Here is an 8,295-nt window from a genome sequence, read left to right on the forward strand (position 1 = left end):
AAATAAAATCAGGGATGAAAAAGGAGACATTACAATTGATACCACAGAAATACAAAGAATCATGAGAGACTGTTATAAAAAATTATATGCTAAAAATTGAATAACCTAGAAGAAATGGATAAATTCCTGAACACACAACCATCCAAGACAGAATAATGAAAAAATAGAAAATCCGAGTAGGCCAGTAATGAATGAGTGAGGAAATTGAATCAGTAATAAAAAAAAAAAACTTCCATCCAAAAAAAAAAAAAAAAAAAGGCCCAAGACTAATGGCTTCATGGGTGAAATGTCTTTTTTTAACAGAAATAGAAAAAATACCCTAAAATGTATATGGAATCACAAAAGACAAAACCCAAGGCAATCTTGAGCAAATAGAACCAAGCTGAAGGCATCCCAATAATTGATTTCAAACTGTATTACAAAATGATGGTAATTCACCATGGTCCTGGCATAAAAATAGACACGTAGACCAATGGAACAGAATAGAGAGCCCAGAAATAAACCCACAATTTTATGGTCAATTTATTTTGGACAAAGGTGCCAAGAATACATAATTAAAAAAAAAAAACTAGTCCCTTTAATAAAGGCTATTAGGATATCTGAATATCCACATGCAAAAAAAAAAAAAAAAATTAGACCCCTGTCTCACATCATATATCAAAATTAACTCCAAATGGGTTAAAGACTTAATTACAAGATCTGAACCTATAAAACTATTAGAAGAAAACATAGGGGAAAACTCCACATTAGTCTGGGAAATGATATTTTGGATATGACCTCAAAAGTACAGGATAACCCAATTTAAAAGTGGAAAAAGGACTTGAATCAATGTTTCTCAAAAGAAGACATACAAAAGGCCAAGAACGTGAAAAAATGCTAAACCTCGCTAATCATCAGATAAATGCAAATTAAGACAACAATGAGATATTACTTTATAGCTGTTCGAATGGTTATTTTCAAAGAGATGAAAGATAACAAGTGTTGGAGAAGATATAAAGTAAATGGAATTTTTCTACACTGTTGGTGGGGATATAAATTACTATAGCTATTATTAAAAACAGTATAGAAATTCCTCAAAAAACTAAAAATAGGATTATCATATGATCCAGCAATCAAAGAAATCGGTATGTTGAGGAGATATCTGTATCTGTGTTTATTGCAGTGTTATTCACAATAACCAAAATATGGAATCAACCCAAGTGTCTATCAACAGATAAATTGATCAAGAAAATATGGCATATATATTATATATATAACATATATAATATATATTATATATAACATTATATATATTACATATTATATATAATATGTAACATATATAATATATAATATATATTATATATATAATATATATAATATATAATATATATTATATATATATAATGGAATATTATTCAGCCATAGGAAGAAGGAAATTCTATCATTTGAAACAATTGGATGAACCTGGAATAAAATTGTGCTACATGAAATAAGCCAGGCACAAGGAGGACAAACATTGCATGGCCTCATTCAAATGTGGAATCTAAAACAGTTTAACTCATAGAAGCAGACAGTAGAAAATAGCAGTTACTAGGGACTGGGTGGGGGATGATGGGGGAGATGTGGGTCTAATAATACAAAATTTCAGTTAGATAGAAGGAATATGTTCAAGGGGTCTGTTTACATAATGGTATTTGTAGTTAATAACAATATATTGTATATTTGAAAATTGCTAAAAGAGGAGTTTTTAAGTGTTCCCATCATTAAAAAATTTGAGATGATGGATATATTAATTCGCTTGATTTAATCATCCCATATTGTCTATGTGTATACCTATGCAATATATATACAATGATTATATGCATATGATATATATCACTTCACTTTGTACTCCATAAATATATAAAATTATAATGCCAATCTACAATAAAAATAAACTGAAAAAATAAATTAAAATAGGATAACACAGAGTGTGGAATAATAGACGTTGGAGACTCAGAAGGGTGCGCAGATGGGAGGGGGACGACGGATGAGAAATTCCTTCATGGATACGGCGTACACTATCTGGGTGATGGCTACACTGAAAGCCTACACTTCACTGTGCAATACATCCATGTATCAAAACTGCACTTGCACCCCTAAGTTTATATAAATACATTTTTTTAGTTGTAACAATTTTTTCAAAAGGAGTTAGGCCCACTTATTGTCCCTGGGGAAGGATGGAGGGCCCTGGGGAGCCTCAAGGAGAGGAAGCAGAGTGGGTTGTAGAGGCTGGGCTGAGTCCAGGGACCAGAGGGAGCAGAGAGTCTAGGAGCATGCGGTGAGTGGCAGAGGCGATGGCCGGCTCCCTGTGTGCCCTGCAGGGAGCAGTAAATATGAGTCCAAGAACTGGCAGGTGATACTCATGAAGGACATGAGTGTAGGCTGGGCCAGGCAGGGGCATTGTGTGGGAACAAAATGGTCAGCTCAGGGAATGCTGCTGAAGGAGCATTCTGCTATGCTGCTGAAGCTTAGCTCCTGAGAGGAAAGGAGAAAAAAGTCAGAGAGGGTCCTGACCAGGGAAAGGGCTGGCTACACACACACACGCACACACACACACACACACACAGAAACACACATACAGAGGTATTTGTGTGTTTGTGAGACAGAGAGAGAGAGAGATTTTGTGGGCTCTTCTGTGGTTTAATCTCTCTTAATACAGCCAACAAAAAGCCAGCTGAGTTACTCACACCTAAAACCTGACTTGACATCCTAGATTGGCCAGGACTAAGAAGTCCCTTTGAGTTACTGGAAACTTATTCTTATGAAAATAATGCAGGCTCACGTTTCAAGAGTAAAATTTGACAAAAAGCACTGTAATAAAAAGCAACAATCTCCTAACCGTGTCCCTTCTGCATCTTTTCCCCTATCCTTCCAGGTCTTGTTTCCCAGAGGAATAATTGTACGGCTTCTGTTTGGGGTTTTTCAGGTTCTTAACTTCTTAAGTTACCTGTTTATATCACCACTACCTGTCGACTGGCTTTCTGCTGTGAGGGGTCAGGGCTGTGAGTCATCAACAGTGCTCTCTACCTCCTTACCCGGTCCTTACTTCCTCACTATTTACACTTCCTCACTATTTACACTTCCTCCAGGGTTACAGCTACATTTTTGAACAAATACCTTTCAACTAAGAAAGTTTTACAGAACTTCAGAGATAAACGGAAAAAAATATACTGCTCATTAACAATAGTGGAAATAAAATACTTGAGACGTTTCAAACAAAATGAGCCCGTAACAAAATAAAGTGATGAGACATGTAACACAAGAAACGGTGGTGAACAAAACCACCAAAAGGAGTGATTATTGCTGTAGCAGCTGCAAGTGCATCTGTGATGCTTAATGCAATTTCTAGGACACAATTCCTAAAATAGAAGGTGAAAAGATTCTATGTTAGAGCATCCGAAATTTAACTTCCACATGACTTCAACAAAACCTGGAAGTTTGGGTGGGGAAGAGTAGAAAGGAATGGAAGAGGAGTAAAAGCATGATCAATATTTTGTCTCATTCAGGAATGACCAGCACTTCTAGACACTAAAGAAAAAATATAAAAGTGTAGATGTAGTTTACAGTCTGGGTGAGGTGCTCACACCTGTAATCCCAACACTTTGGGAGGCCAAGGAGGGAGCACTGCTTGAGACCAAATGTTCAAGACCATCCTGGGCAACATAGTAAGATCCTGGCTCTACAGAAAAATTAAAAAATTAGCCTGGCATGGTGTGTGCCCGTAGTCTCAGCTGCTTGGGAGGCTGAGGTGGGGGGATCACTTGAGCCCAGCTTGAGCCCAGGAAGTCGAGGCTGCAGTGAGTCATGATTTGCCACTGCACTCCAGCCTGGGTGACAGAGCTAGATCCTCTCTCAAAGTTTATATATATATATATGGTTTATAAACGTTTAAGCATATATAGAAATAGGTCATAGAATGTTCAAACCACTAGAGGGGACACAAAGAAAGAAAACTGCATCACCCAGTCGGAGAAGCAAATATAAAACAGAAAGCATATTTAATAGGAACATAAAACAAGAGAACAAAACTAAGTCAAAGCAAATTATTAACTGCTATATATGTGACAAATTTAATTTCCCTTAAAAATGGAGATTTTATCTGGAGGCAGAAAAGGTGACACTTCTTGTAATAGTTCTTAATAACGACGAAAGCAGCAAACACTTACTACTTATAATCCAGATGCTGTTTTAAATGCTTCTATATAGCAAGTTTTTTTATTGTTTTTTTTGTTTTTTTAGACAGGGTCTGGCTTTGTTGCCCAGGATGGAGTGCAGTGGCACGATCTTAGCTCACTGCAACCTCCACCTCCCAGACTCAAGCCATCTTCCCACCTCAGCCTCCAAAGTAGCTGGGACTATAGGTATGCACCACCATGCCTGGCTAATTTTTTTAAAATTTTTTGTAGAGACAGGGTTTCGCCATGTTGCCCAGGCTGGTCTCAATCTCCTGGTCTCCTGCCTTGGCCTCCCACAGTGCTGGGATTACGGGTGTGAGCCACCACACCTGGCCTAGCAACTTATTTTTAGTAACTTATTTAGAGATAAAATAAAACAAGACCACAGAAAAAGTTTGTAAACAAAGGAATGGGCAAAGACAGTCTAGCAGGAAAGCAAAAAGGAAAGTTGAAATTACAATAGTAATATCACCTAAAAAATAATAGAAGAAAAAAATTTAAACATAGCACAGATGTTTGACACTGGTAAAAGATACAGTCCACTTAGAAAGTGAAATACCCAGGCCGGGTGTGGTGGCTCACACCTGTAGTCCCAGCACCTTGGGAGGCTGAGGTGGGCGGATCACTTGAGGTCAGAGTTCAAGACCAGCCTGGCCAACATAGTGAAACCCCCATCGCTACTAAAATTACAAAAATTAGCTGGGCGTGGTGGTGCACGTCTGTAGTCGCATCTACTCAGGAGGCTGAGGCAGGAGAATCGCTTGAACCCAGGAGAGGGAGGTTGCAGTGAGCTGAGATCACACCACTGCACTCCAGCCTGGGTGATGGAGCGAGACTCCATCTCAAAAAAAAAGACAGTGAAATACCCACCTAATACATTGCAGCAAAGAACAAATATCAAAGCTTAGGGGTCAGAGGGCCAGGACCTTGGGGAGGCCAGGCTGTTTGGGAGTAGAGGGTGTGTGTGGCTCCTGCAGCTCTCACATTCTCAGGAGCCAAAGATGAGCACCTGCGGCCCGGAGGGAGCCAGTGGGCTGCTCCTCTTCTAGTGGCTCTGCATGTCTCCATCTGTGTGACAAAGCACAATGGTGGGCACTGTGCCCACTGACAGGCACCAGAAAGCCAGTGTGAGCTCCCTGGAGAACCGCCAAGGAGAACATGCGCTAAGGAAGCTCAAGGGCCGCGTGTGGGCTGCTGGGGGAGGTGGATGGGGAATAGTCAGAAAAGGAGGAATTCACTCCTTGTGAGGCTGGCATGACTTTGCATTCTGTCTCCTCTGGTAGCCCACGCCAGGCGTGAGAACAGCCTTTGCCCTGGGGATGAGGGTTCTCCCACCAGCCCTCCAGAATTCCCTCAGACGACCTCATGGCGAGGCTATGCAATGGGGCGTGTTCTCCACTGTCCGAGTGATGGCTCCATACTGGCCTGGCTAGCCCCTGGCCTTTTCCTACCCCACGCGTGCTAATTACCCCCCTCCACGTGGTGGCCGCTGCCTTCACACCAGCTGCAGCAGGGAGGCCTGGCTGGGGCCACACACTTCCGAGCGGGGCGGGCGTTCCCCGGGTGCCACTGTAGCCACCCAGACTGTGACCGCAGACCCAGGCCGCCTGCTCTGCAGATCAGGCAGGATCCCCACCCTCCTGTGTGGGCTACAGCCGCCCAAACTGCAGCTGTGGGTCTGAGCCTCCCTGAGCTCTTGGGTGGGAGCCGAGGACAGGCGGGATCTGCCCTTCCGCGTGCAGCTGCAGCCGCCCGACCCACAGCTGCAGACCTCGGCCTCCTGCTCCACGGAGGAGGCAGGAGCCAGGACAAGCAGGAGCCCTGCCCCTTCCAAACTGACGGGGCAGGAGCTCCCCGGGTGTGGCTTTGGCCACGCTCCCAGGAGCAGGACCCCAGCATCTGTGCAGCCTGCACCGCCGGGGCCTGGGAAGACCCAGCCCCCCAACCCCCATCCCTGCAGGCTCAGGGGTTCTGGTCCTCACTGCCTGGCCTCTCTCTGCTCCCAATCTCGGAGCGGGGTTGGGGCCTGGCCAGGGACTATGAATGGCAGTGGGAGGCAGACAGAGTCCCTGGAGGGAGAAGGCAGGTCCCCAGCAAGGCCAGGGAGGGTCTGAAGGTCGGGCCCCCAGTCCCTGGGACCGGAGTGGGGACTTGTGATGTCTCCCTCTGGCTGCCCATGGACCAATCCGCATGCACTTCCTCCCCTCAGAGGTGCATAAAAGCGCCAGGCTCAGCCAGAGCAGGGCAGAGGATGGAGAAACAACAGGATGAGCAGCTGCAGAGAGAAACTACCCTCTCTGCTAGAGCTTCAGAGACCTGCAGAGGCATTCCGGACAACCTGCCTGTGGAGAGGAGCCGCTGTCTCCAGGGGCTTCTGTCTGCTGAGAGCAGCAGGTGGCAGGAGGACCAGCGGGCAGAGAGGAGCTGCCCTCTCCAGGGCCTTCTCTGCTGAGAGCTGAACACTCAGTGGGACGGGAGGACTTACCTACAGAGAGGAGCTCGCTGCAGGTCACCTCTGAGCTGTTCCAACGTTCAGTAAAGCTCCTCTGCATCTTCTTCACCCTTACTTCTCCGTGTACCTCATGACCTCATTCTTCCTGGAGGCAGGACAAGAACTCAGGTGCCACAGAGGTTTCCAGGAAGAAAATCGACACCCCAAAGATCGCACACAAGGACAGATGAGGGTCCGTTCTTTCCAGTGGCACCTGTAGCCTGCCGGGGGCTCAGCACCTACCTTCCTTTTGGATCTGAGCCTTTATGCATTTACTGGGTCTTGGAATGGGAGGTGCGGCTGGCAGGGCGCAGCTGCTGTCTACAAGTTTCCTGCTGCATGAGGCACCTGATATGCAGGCGGTGGTGGCAGGTGGTGTCCCCCTTCCGCATCCCACCAGGGCTGTGTCTAGGAGTCACAGAAGTGGACTCTGCCCATTTCTCTCTCTCTTTGCATTTCTGATGTGACAATCTCACCTTTCCCCAGGCAGCATGGAGGAACCCAACCTAAGGGCAATGAAAAGCTTAGGCCATGTTCTCGTTTTTGAGCAGCCCCTCTCTACAAGTGCAATTTCCCTTCTCTTTCACTCCCCTGTGTGGCATGCAAGGGCCTCTGCAATGTGGTCCCATCCATTTCTGTTCAGCCTTCCCTTCCACTAGTGAGCCACACACTGGCCTGGCCAGCCCCGAGCCTTTTCCTACCTCCCACGTGCTAATCACCTCCCTCCACGAAGAATGTCTGTCCTCCCGGGCTGCCCCATTGCTTCCCTGATCCTACTGTTTATGCAGCATCCATTTTCAGTATACCTTGTCCCTGAGCCCTCCTCTGTCTCCCCAGGCCCGGGGAACTGCACCCACTGTTTGAGCTCACTGTTCAGCCCCTTTGCTGTCCTAGGGACATCTTTCCACATTAATAAGCCTGGGTGCCCAGTCTCGCCAGCCTGTCTGAGCACGGACAGTCACCTCCAGGTCCATGCCTGTAGCTCGTTGGCTCCTGTCTCCCTCCCATATAGAGCCCTGCCACCCGCACAGGCCCCTCTCCAAACATAGGCCCTTCTGGGAGTCCCTGCGGTGTCCTGCTGGGGCAGAAAAATTTAAAATACATATGCATTCATTTACTCCAAGAAAAGTAACAGGCAAGGCAAGGGTTAAAAAGAAAACAAGTTTTCCTCTGCCTAGCAAGCTCACTTCAAGGACAGATAAGATAATGCTGTCCAGAAAACCAAGGCCAAAGGAATGGGCTCCAGACACCCCCCGCCCCACTTCCAGAGCAAGGGTAAAGGAAAAAGAAAGAAAGGCAAATTCTTTTACTGTTACTCTTTCCTCAGGCTTCTTCAGCGTGATCGTGTTTTACGAATGTCTGTATTTAGTCAGTTCTTGTTTTTCTTTCAATGCAGCTACAAGGCCACCGGCTATGCAAGGCCACAAGTTATGCTGTGCTATAGATTATGTGACCTATCATATGATTAACTGCTTTTGTTTTGTTTATCGTAAGTCCACTTACAAACACCCCACCCTGTCTTTGTTTAGGGCTCAGCTTTTTGGACGTGAGTCCACCGAGCCGGTGTGTACCTAAAATAAACAATCCTCCTGATTTTCACATCCG

The sequence above is a fragment of the Macaca mulatta genome, chromosome 6 (assembly GCF_049350105.2).
Source record: "Macaca mulatta isolate MMU2019108-1 chromosome 6, T2T-MMU8v2.0, whole genome shotgun sequence".
In the NCBI taxonomy this organism is placed as follows: Eukaryota; Metazoa; Chordata; class Mammalia; order Primates; family Cercopithecidae; genus Macaca; species Macaca mulatta.